This window comes from Echinops telfairi, unplaced genomic scaffold (assembly GCF_000313985.2).
Source record: "Echinops telfairi isolate 266 unplaced genomic scaffold, ASM31398v2 ScPeMD7_7420;HRSCAF=8458, whole genome shotgun sequence".
Lineage (NCBI taxonomy): Eukaryota > Metazoa > Chordata > Mammalia > Afrosoricida > Tenrecidae > Echinops > Echinops telfairi.
Window position 1 is genome coordinate 9,713,152 of NW_022111320.1, and position 12,113 is coordinate 9,725,264.

Consider the following 12,113-nt stretch of genomic DNA (forward strand, 5'->3'; position numbering starts at 1 on the left):
CACTTTATAGACTATACTTTATAGACTTCTTGGTAATCTAATTCATTTTGCTATTATTATGCATGTGGGATTTAGCATTGTTACTGGTTTTATCAGTACTTTATCTGCAATGCAAAATAGTATTTTTCCAGAAGAATATGCTATATTTATTCATTTTACTCTTGATGGATGGGCAAACGATGTCCAAATTTCAGCATGTATAAATGATGCTTATTTCAACATCCTGTGTGTGTGTGTGTGTGTGTGTGTGTGTGTGTTTATCTTTTTACACTAATGTCAATTATACTCACAGGTCTCTGGTACAATTTTTCTGGATATTGATGTTCATATTAAGTACAGCCAAAGTGCTTCTTAGAAGCAAGGCTAGCAAGATTTCATCTCACATGCTTTTGGCATCTTATTAAGAGAGACTAGTCCATGGAAAAGGAGATCATGCTTGGTAAAGTAGAGGGTCATTTTCAAAAAGGAAGACCCTCAAATAGATGGATTGCCACGGAGGCTGCAACAATGGGCTCCACCATGTTACTAGTTCTGATGCTAGCACAGGGTTTGGCATTGTTTTATTGTGCTATAACCATGTCGTCGTTAGAACCAACTCTTTGGTCCTTAACAACTCCAATATTGTTGGTTTAAGAGACAGCGCTGAATAGTCTTCTAAGGTAAGCTGTGAAAGTGTACATTCGTAGAGAACTCAGAGTAACATTTCTAGGCAGCATACAAACAACAGGGTTATTTAATATTACTTCTAGATATTTTCCCTTTAGGAATGACATGGATACATTTTGGCTATCTGTTGAATAACTGAGTTTTACGTGAATTGAATGTTGAGGGGAGAGAGAGAGAGAGAGATTGCACGTGTAGAGGTAAGCAGCCACATGCAAAGGAGAGAACTAGGCTTATTTGGTGGCAGCGCCCTACTCAATGGGAATTTCTACACCATCTTCAAATAGTGACCTCATGGTTCTCTCTAGCAATACTTAATCAATCCCAATGTGAACATGTTATTCAACCGAATAAATCAATAAACATTTCCTTGGATGCTTGAATTGGGACTGAGATTTTTTATGGGTTACTGGCATTATAAACCCAGCTTGAGAGTTGCAGAAATGGACTGAAGAATCAGAGATTTGCTGTCCATGAATACTAATAAATTGAGAAGACATGAAGAGACAGTAAAACATGTCATGACATTTTACATTTTAAAAATGTTAATTTGATGCAATTTTTTTATAAGAGGACTCACATATCTTACCCTTCTGTGGTAGACACCTAATCTGGTGTCAATTTAAGGATTAAGAATGTAGGGGTAGAGTTTAAACTGTCAATCTGGAGATAGGTAATGACACTTCTGTGTAGGCATGGTCTTTTCCTGAGAATTCTGGGAAATCTGCTACTTCCTCCTTGGAGGCAGAAGACACCTTTCTCTCTCCACCACTCCCTGGGAGACATTGCAGAAGACAAGCCACATGGACGCAACCAGACCTCGGAAGCCAGAGAAGCCACAGAGAGACCTCTGCCAGCACTGAGATGCTTACAACGCCACTGGACTCAAAGACGTTCTCCCCACTGGCTTGTGATCATTCTGCATTTGGCTTCCTTGCATGTGCTTTGTGAGCCTGAAGAAGACTTTATAGATTGGTTCAGACATATGGGCTAATATCAGATTTATGGCCTTGGACTAAACTGAGTTGGAATGTTTTCTTAATGTACAATTGCTATTGTATATAAATCTCTTTCTTATACACATATGTGTGTCCATGAATTTGTTTCTCTAGTCTACCCAGACTAACACACTTTCTATACTATACTGTTTTCATCTTATTATAATGGCTATGACTTACAGTTCCAACATAATGCTTGCTCAAGAAAAAAATGTGACAATGTAAATACCAATGAATTAAGATTAATTGAAAGTTTAACAGTTTTCACTACTATTTCCTGGTATCCAGGAGTCACCACCATTATTTAAGCTTGGAACCAACTTGGTTAAAATATGTTCTGAATTTTGTACACTAATAAAAAGTTGCAACAATTTTTTGAGGATAGGAAAATCATTCCCTTATCTCTTAGTCACCGTCTCTCAAAACTCTAAACTCATGGCCATCCAGTTGATTCTGTCTCAGAGTGACCCTATAGGATAGGGTAAAACTGCTGAGAAAGTAACTTTTTATAAGAGTAGAACACCTCATCTTTCGTAACTTAAAGATGATATCTTGTACTAGCTAGCCTAAACTTGCCATATTATGCTCTTGAGGAAACAAGAATGATGTGCTTTACATGAAAACATAATTTTTGAATAATATAGAAGCTATAAAAATAAATCTGAAGATTGTGTAATTTTTATAACCAAGAGATAAATAAGTAATAATCTAAATCTTTTTAGGCTTATATTTATTTTATACTATAACTTGCTCTAAGGACATCTCTAGGGAAGGTTGTTCCATATACTCTGCTCCATCTGCCCTTTGGCAAGCCCTTGTTATAATGGAAGGGTCCATTGGCTACAGGTTGAGAAGTGTCATTCTTATCAAATATACAAGAACTAATATTTTGCTGCAAGGCTTATTATGACCAGGAGAAAGACAGAGCTTTCCATGCCATAAATAGTTACTGTGTCCAAAATCCACAGGGGCAGTTTGCTTATTATGAATTTGGAACAACATTTTTTTAATTGATTTTCACCTAAAGAACTCTATGAGAAGTTCAAAATATTTAACATTGACATAGCCAGCCAGGGATTTGATAACAAGACAATAAATCAGTAGTGACAATTTTCTATTTATTGAGTGTAACAACACACATTAAAGACATCTGCTTTGTGATATATTAAAGGGATTGACATGTCTATTTCTTTCGTTCTCTTTTCAAACTACACATTGAATATAATTTACTAGAAAGATGGTCTCTTCAGTATGCATAACTTGGCAAAAAGGCATAAAAAAATGAATACTTAATTTATAAATGCTTAAATGCAATGACTTACACTAAAACAAGTCACTTAAAACGAGCATATTATGCAGACTTATGTTATGATTTATAAATAAAAATGACTATAGAGAATATATTCAAGAATGTAAGTCTGAACCAAATAATGCCTAAAGATAATATAGCTTATTCAGTATTTATTGAATATTGATATTTAGATCAATATTCCACCACACTGTTGAATAAGCAAATATGGATTTTAATGTCCTCCAATCCCCTGAGCCTTCTTATTCACTTTTGGATCTCACTGACTTCCTTTTACCCTTCCAATATTCTCTAAGCTCCTGAGGACATGCTTTAATTCGGTACACAACATTTTCATCCTCACCCAGCATATGTTTTCCTAATATTGATTAAGTATCTAATATATGCTAGATCCTTCATGATGGACAAAGATAAATCGGTCCTGTCATAGAGTATCCTGATTTAGCAAAGAAAAATAGAAAATAACCAGTTAAAACTGAATTTCATATCATCATCAAAAATATCAACATCTGGAGCATTTTTATGCTCAGAAAACAAGTTGTTTCCAAACAAGGAATGTACTGCCAGGTAGCAAGCATGGGAGGAATTCCTCAGAAAATCCTGGAGAGGTCCCACCAGGAAAGGGTTCTTGCTTCTTAAAATCAGAAAGTGGATTTGAATGATAAGTGTATTAAGTTATTTTCTTTTTTCCCAAACTGGAAATTAGCACCACAGGCTGAGTGTTTCTGATGCTATTCCATTATTGAACAATGGACTGAGAGACTTTGGAATACTCTGCTCCCCATCCACCAGCAAATTATTTCCAAAACCTGTCCCAGCACCTTCAGCCATGTCTCATCACGCCAGTCTATGAGAGGCCTGAGTGAAAGATGGACAGTGAGGACCACCCAATGCAAGTTTCCTCACAGTCCACGCAATGCCTAACATTTTCTGAATTTTTCTGTTTTCCTCTGCCCCTTCAACACCTGATAGACGTGTCTAGGTTTCATTCTAGCCTAGGAAGTGGAAGTCCCTAACCAAATTATGAGCTTTTTTTTGCTTCTAGGCTTTTGCATGCTACATTCATTTTTTTAATGAATTAATATAAATCCCCTTTTAATCCCCTTATTCTCTTTTTATGGTCCCACCTCCTTGAGGCTATTCATGCCAAATTAAATTCAAGTTGGAAACCAGCAATACTGCCCATATCCAACACTGACCAATGACCAGAGCAGCCTCAGAGCACACCCCTCCCTGAGAAAGTGCAAATTGTTCCAAACCCTGTCCCAACTCACCCAGCCAACCATCTCACTTCACTGACTTCTTGGAGCCCTGCTTAGATCGACCTAGAACAGAATTCCTCTCAGCCGAAGCAACACTTTTGCAATGTTGTCATTTGTTTGTGTATTTATAGGCTTTTCTTTTTTTTTTTTTTAAATTTATTATTTTTTTTTAATTAATCAATTTATTGGGGCTCATACAATTTATCACAATACATAGATCAATTGTGTAAAGCACATCTATACATTTGTTGCCCTCATCATTCCCAAAATTCTCTCCTTTCCTACATCTCCGAATCCCACATGTCAGACAAATCTATATACCATTCCAGCAAAAGAACAGTCACCTACAAAGGTAAACGGAGAAGGACAAACTTGGGTGTCTCAGCAGGAACCATTCAGGCAAAAAGATTATGGAGCAACATATATCAAACTTTGAAGAAAAGAAACGTTGGACCAAGAATGTTATATCTAGCAAAAATATCCTGAAAATATGAGGAAGCAATCAAATATTTCCAAAGAAGGAAAACTAAAAGAATTCAGAAAAACAAGACAAGCATTACAAAATATATTTACCAGGTCACTATAGACAGAATCCATAACAGCAGATGATCCTGATTGCATCAGACAGAAAACCACCATGCAGAAACCAACACAATGAAAGTAGCACTCAAAACAGTACAGAACTAGAAAAGGAGCAAAGATGCCAAACAATTCACACCCAAAAAGTTGGGGCAGGGGAGAAGTCAAACACAAACACAGAAAAATGTGTAACAAACCTGCATATATCAATAATAATGAATGCCAATGGTCTAAAGGCACCAATATAAAAAGAGAGAATAACAGACTGGATTAGAAAACAAGACCCACTTATATGTTGCCTACATGAGACACACTTTAAACTCAAAGACAAAATTAAACTAAAAATTAAAGAATGGTGAAAACTCTACCAAGCCAATAGCAACCCATAAAAAGGAAAGAGTGGCAATTTTAACTTCTGATAAAATAGACTTCAAAGCAAACAACACACTAAGAGATAAGAATGGATACTACATTTTTCTACATAACAAGTGATGGGACAATATACTAGTAACATATAACCATATTAAATAGATATGCACCCAATGTCAGACCCTCAAAATACATCAACCAAATCTTCATAGCATTGAAGAAAAATCAACAGTTCCACAATAATAGTAGGAGATTACAGTACACCACTTCCAAGGAAATATGTCATCAAGAAAGAAACTTAATGAAGAATAGACGAGTTAAACAACACGATCAACCAACTCAACTTCTTAGGCATATGCAGAACATTGCAACAGACAGCAACACATTATACTTTCTTCTCCAGTGCACACAGTACATATTCCAAAGTAAATCACATGCGCCGTAAAGTAAGCTTTACAAATTCAAATACTTTGAAATCCCACAATCCATTTTCTCAGATCACAATAATATAAAACTGGAAATCAACAATACAATGAATAGTAATATAAAGATAAAGACATGGAGACAACATAATATTTAAAGGAATTTGACCATAGAAAAATTTAAGAAATTCCAAGAACCAAACAGGTTGATAACACAATATGTAAAAACCGGTTGGATACAATAACAGCAATTATGAGAGAGCAATTAATAGCAAACCGTGAACACAAGAAAAAAAAGAGGAGAAATGCAAAGTCAACAGTTTAACACAATATCTCCAACAATTATAACAAGGGCAGCAGTATACAGCCTCCAACAACAGAAGAAATCATAAAGACCAGAGGAGAAATAAATGAACTGCAAAAAAAAAAAAAACAGTGGGAAAAAATCAACAAGAAAAGAAGGTTTATCTTTGAACGGATAAACAAAATTGACACAGCATTGCTAAACCTAATAGAAGTAGAGATAGAGTAGCTGCAAATATCTGGAATTAGAGATGAAAGGGGTGGTATCAAAACAGATTTAAAAAAACAAAAAAGGAATTATAACAAATAAATATGAAAGACTATACTCCAACCACTTTGATAGCATAGAAGAAATGAACAAATACTTAGAAACCCCACCTACCCAAATGAATGTAGACAGAAGTAGAAAACAACAATAAACCCATAACAAAAGAATACATAGTAAAGATGATCAAGAGACTCCCAGCTAAACAAGTCTTGGACTAGAAAGCTTTGTTAGGGAATCTTCTCAAACATTCACTGAAGAACTGTCACCAATTATGCACAAGCTATTTCAGAATATACAAACAGACAACAAACTAATTCTCTGAATAAGGTATAACCCTGAGACCAGGTAAAGACCTCTCAAAGGCAGAAAATTACACACCAATACTTCTCACGAACATGGACACAAAAATTATGAACAAAATTCTGGTTAATAAAATCCGACATGTCAAAAATATAATTCAGCATCTCTCAGTGTAATTCATACCAGAAATGAAGGAATGATACAACATAAGAAAAGCAAGTAATTTAACCCACCCCATATATAAGACAAAGATTAAGAACCACATGAATATATACTGGAAATGCAAACAGGGCATTAGAAATTATCTGATACCCATTTCTGATAAAAATATGCAAGAAAATAGAAATAGAAGGGAAATTCTTCAATATAATAAAGATCATATACTAATATCCAATGGCCAAAATCACACTCAATTTGAAAAACTGAAAACATTTCCCCTGAGAATGCAAACTAGATTAGGATGCCTCATCAGCACTCTTATTCAATATTGTTAATAGCAATAGGTACAAGAAGGAAGAAATGTTCCATAGTTGATTATGGTGTTGGATGTGAAACCTTTCGTAATATTATTGAACTATTGGATTTTATGATATGCTAATTATATCTCAGTAAGACTATTAAAACATTCTAAGAAATTCACGTTTACTTAGGTGTCTTACATTTACCTAATAATCCTACCCTGTCCTCAATGTAAGAGGCCCTGGTGGTGCTATAGGTGAGGTGTTGACTGAATAATTGCAAGTTCAGTAGTTCAAACCCACCAGTTGCTCTGCAGGAAAAAAATGAGGTTGTCTGCTCGCTTAAATATTTATAGTCTCAGAAATCCTATCCAGAATGGATTCGGAAGTGGAAGTGGGCTTGGTTCTTGTTTGATCCTCAGGGTGCTCACCATTGGTTAGGAAGCCAGACATATGAAGAAACAATTGTACTAAAATGTAATAATAACCATCTAAGCACTCTAAAACCATTATGGGTTACATCGCATATGCCCATAATTTACAAAAACTTTGTTAAAGTAATGATAATTCTGTGATAGTACTTTTCCTAGGAGTTTAGATACCAAGATAAATTAAATTGAGTGTCCCAAGAGACCTGAGAAGTATTTTTTCTTCAGGTCATATGTTTAAGAAATATATCAATCCAGATAAAATTTTTAACACATGAAAGCAAGTAAAAAACACAATTTATTCATGTGAAAGAAGAGCAAAATGAAAAATAGGAAGCATGTAGATAGCAGAAGTAGAAGAAGGTCAAAGGGAAGTCTTAAAGTCAAAAGAATGGTGGAAGAACTCCTCAGAGATACCAATATTTATATATCAGAAGGCAATTAGAGATTTAGAGCAAATATTTTCACAAAATCTATACATATTATGTGTTAGTAATTCTTTTATTTTCTGCCTGAGTTAGTTAAAGTTTATTGTGCCAACCTGGCTGATAAACACATGCAGGGTTAATTGAAGGGGGGAGAGATAAATGGCTCAGTGAGCTTTGCCTTTCTAGTTCTCAGGTCTCTTGCTTTCTGATGGTCAGGCCAGGGTGCAGCTACCTTTGCCAGTTCCCTGCTTCAGCTGGCAAGGCTCCCTTCCTATAAGACATCCCCAAGGAGAAGCCGCATGAACCTACCCCGATGTAGCCCTTGGTGCTGGAGCAGCCCTGTGCAGACCCCTGCCAGTGCTGAGATGCTCACACATTCTCTGATTTGGCTTTCCTCCCACAGTTGGCATCATAGTGTGGATTTGTTTCTCTAATGTACCCAGACTAACACATTGCCTGTCACTAATTCAGCTGTTTTAAAAATATATTCTTCTTATTTTGACAACTGGGCACTATCAGCTTTCTTCACCGCATTTGCCTATGTACCCGCTTTGTCTTCAACATTCCTGTCGGGGTAGGCTGGTGTGCTTCTTGCGTGTGGGCTTTGTAGTTTCTTAGCTAGATGGACGCTTATTTACCTTCAAGCCTTTAAGAAGACCCCAGACGCTATATCATTTGATAGCCTGGCACCATCAGCTTTCTTCACAACTTTTGCTTATGCACCCACTTTGTCAAAATATATAGAATCTGGAGTCCCATAGGCTGGAAGATAAACAAGGAGCCATCAAACTGAGTAACAACAAAGCCCACATGGGAAATACACACCAGTCTGTGAGATGACAAGGTGTCCAAGGTATCAGGTATCAGACATCAAAGACAAAAAAAAAAAAAGAAAATCATAGCATTGTGAATGAGGGAGAGTGCAGAGTGGGGACCCAGGGCCCATCTGGGGGAAATTGGACATCCCCTTGCAGAAGGGCTGCGTGGAGGTGATGAGCTAATCAGAGTGCAGTGTAGCAAGGGTGAAACATATAATTTTCCTCTGGTTCTTAAATGCTGAGGCTAACTCCTTTCACAGTGATGATGGCTTCTTGAGTCAACACGGTTCTCCCTGGGTCCTGAGGGTGGGATTTGTATATGAGTCTCTCATCGACTGACACCACATTTGTAAAGGAAATATTCGTTGACTTCAGCTCCACTGTTTTCTATACAGGGTCAACTACAGAATGCTCTTGCATGTACGTTTTTGTTCTTGCTGCACCAATTATCGTTCGCACAACAGAGGGTAGGCCCCATTCGGTGCTGAGCAGCCGCTGGCTGTGCAGCTTCCCGGCCGGGTCCACGTGAATGTGTAGGACGTCGACGCCCACCACGCTGGGGTTTATTGGGTTGGGGTATGTCTGCATTGCTGCTATGGTGACCGTTTCTCAAGGGTGGTCAAAGACATGCTCAGAGGTCCAGATCTTCATGGTGCCGGTTACCTGGGCGATGTCTGGGCAGCGCTGGGGCACAAGGAGGCAAAAAGGGCCGCTTAATTTATTTTTGTAATGAATTTATTGTGTCAATTATTTGTCCTTCTTTGTCAACCTTAAAATAAAAGAAAAAGAAAACAGAGCATTGTTTTCAAAGCTATGTATTTAAATTGTTTAACAATACAACCTTATCATATCCAAAGTACTCTCCATTACACTTAATAAATTTGTCAAGTCTGCGATTCCATTTGGAAACTTTTTCAGACTCATCTGTTTGGATGGCTGACAGCAGTATGTCTTCAAATTGCTATCTTTTCATGTTCCTCTTCACTCACAGAAACAAGAATAAGTTGCACAGAGTGAGGTTAGGTGAGTAAGATAGATGGGGCAAGAGAAACATGCTGTTTTTTGCCAAAAACTGGTGCACTGAGATGGCTGCACGAGGAGGTGCATTATCATGGGGGCAAAACTAGTCCCCCGCTGCCACAAATCAGGCCTTTTTTGTCACAGGTTGTTCCAATTTTTACAGAACCTCTAAAGAGAAAGCTAGATTAAGAGACTGACCTGGTGGAATGAACTCCAAATACACTATCAGTCAACACTTTCTTCCATTTGGGAAGCTGACGGATATCCAGAACGAGGTTTGGAATCAATTGATATTTCACTTTTTTTGAAATGAGAAAACCACTCGGACACTTGAGTTTTTTCCATAGTGCTGTCCTTAAAATCTGTGTTCATCATCACAACAGTTTCTGTGGCATTTTTCCTGACCAGGAAACAAAATTTCCAGCTGCATGCTCTTCTCTTAAATTGGCCATCATGAAAAACGAGGTTCTGGCAAAACTGTTTGTACAGAAATATTTTCTGTGGCCAGAGAGAACTTTCAGGCAACTAAGGTATATATATACACACACACACACACAAGCACACATATGGATATGTATGTGTGTGTGTGCGTGTGTGTATATATATTTTTCATTTTCTATGATATAAATATATGTTTCAAAGAATTTATACATAGTTTAAAACAATTAATTCATCATATTCATGAATTAGAAGAATTACATGTTAACAATCTCAACTCTCTATTGAGCTGTACTTTTAAAACATTTTCAATCAGCATTTCAGAAGAAAATTTTGTAGATAGAGGTAGTCTAATTCTAACAGGATCTAGACTTGCAAAAGTTAGCAGTTTAACAAAGAAGTATGAGATTCCCAACAACTGATTTGAAAAGTTACCAACTTAAGAGGCATAGTCGCATAGGGAGCCCTCTTTAAAAAATTCACCAAAAAAATCATCATCTTTTAATTTCACTTTTCTGTAAAATTTTGAAGCCTTATTGTGGAGCAATGTAGAACTAAAGAAGGTAAATAAAACATACATACATACAAAAGTGAAATCTTTGACAAAGGTAAAATATAAATTAAATATAAAAAGGCAGTCTTTCCATATATTCACATGAATGTGCAATAGAAAGTCGAATATATACATATATATGTGTGTATATATAAAATAAAAATTAAAATAATCCCTTTTCATTATAATAAAAGAGTTATTTTAATTTTGGAGCAATGAAGACAACACATAAAGTAGTAAATGAATCATAAAAACCTGGCCCTTGGAGGTAAAAGGGTTTGAACAAGCACTTTAAAAATTCTTTGAGGGAAAAAAATGTTTTCAGCTCTCCTACTGTTTAGATATAAAAGAGTTTTAACCTTTATTAGTCCTGGTAGCATTTTATTATAAAAGTATCTTATAATTATTTTCTTTATTTTAAAAATATTTAAAATTTTGAACTTACTGCATTTTATATTGAATAATCACACTTACAAATTAATCTACCTACTGTTTACTACTGAGAAACATATATATATATATATATATACACACACATATATATATATATTTAATTAAGACGAAGTGTCTGTAGACCTATTGACATAGTGTGCTGTGCATGACTCCATATTGAACTGAGAGGTTTGCATTTGAAATTTATCCCGTACTCTGAGGGATAACGATGAGACATTCTGTTCTTACAAGACAGAAGTATAGAAGAACATAGTAGCTAATAAAAACCGCACACACACAAAGAAGAACACACATGGCTAAATTATACCAACAATTCTGTACATATAAATAACAACACTAAAGGTTAATGGATTAAATACACCAATTAAAGACAGAGAAAAGCAGACAGGATAAAAAAACAAGAACCATCAATATGCTACCAATGGCAAAAAGAGGAGCTGATACCAGGTGCTTAAATAGAAAGTAAATGTTTAGAAAATAATTATGGCAATGTATGTACAAATGCGCTTGATACAATTGATGCATGGATAGTTATAAAAGAAGTAACAGCCACTAATAAAATGACCTTTTAATAGTAATAAAAAGAAATACATATGACAAAAAGCAAAAGTAGACTACAAATAAAAGGAGAGAAAGCTTTACTGAAACAAAAGCAATGAAAATATGAATAAAAGCAGAAGTGTCAATATTAATATCTGATAAAATTGTTTCAAGACCAAAACAAAGGCATTAAATAATGTTTTAAAAACCATAAAAATCATATGGGCCCAATGAAAACCCTTTAAATACCTTTAATCAAACTCTCACAAAGATTAAGAAAGAAATAGGCAATACAGCAATAATGGAAGACATCAATACACTACTGTGAGGAAGACAGATCAACACGAAAGAAACCATAAAGACACAAAAGAAGTAAACAACACCATTAAGCAATTCAACCATTTAGTCATATAAACAGCATTGTACCTAGGTACAGCACAGTACATATTATTTTCCAGTGCCAATGAAAGAGTCTTGAGAAAAGAGTGTATGTTAGGTCACAAA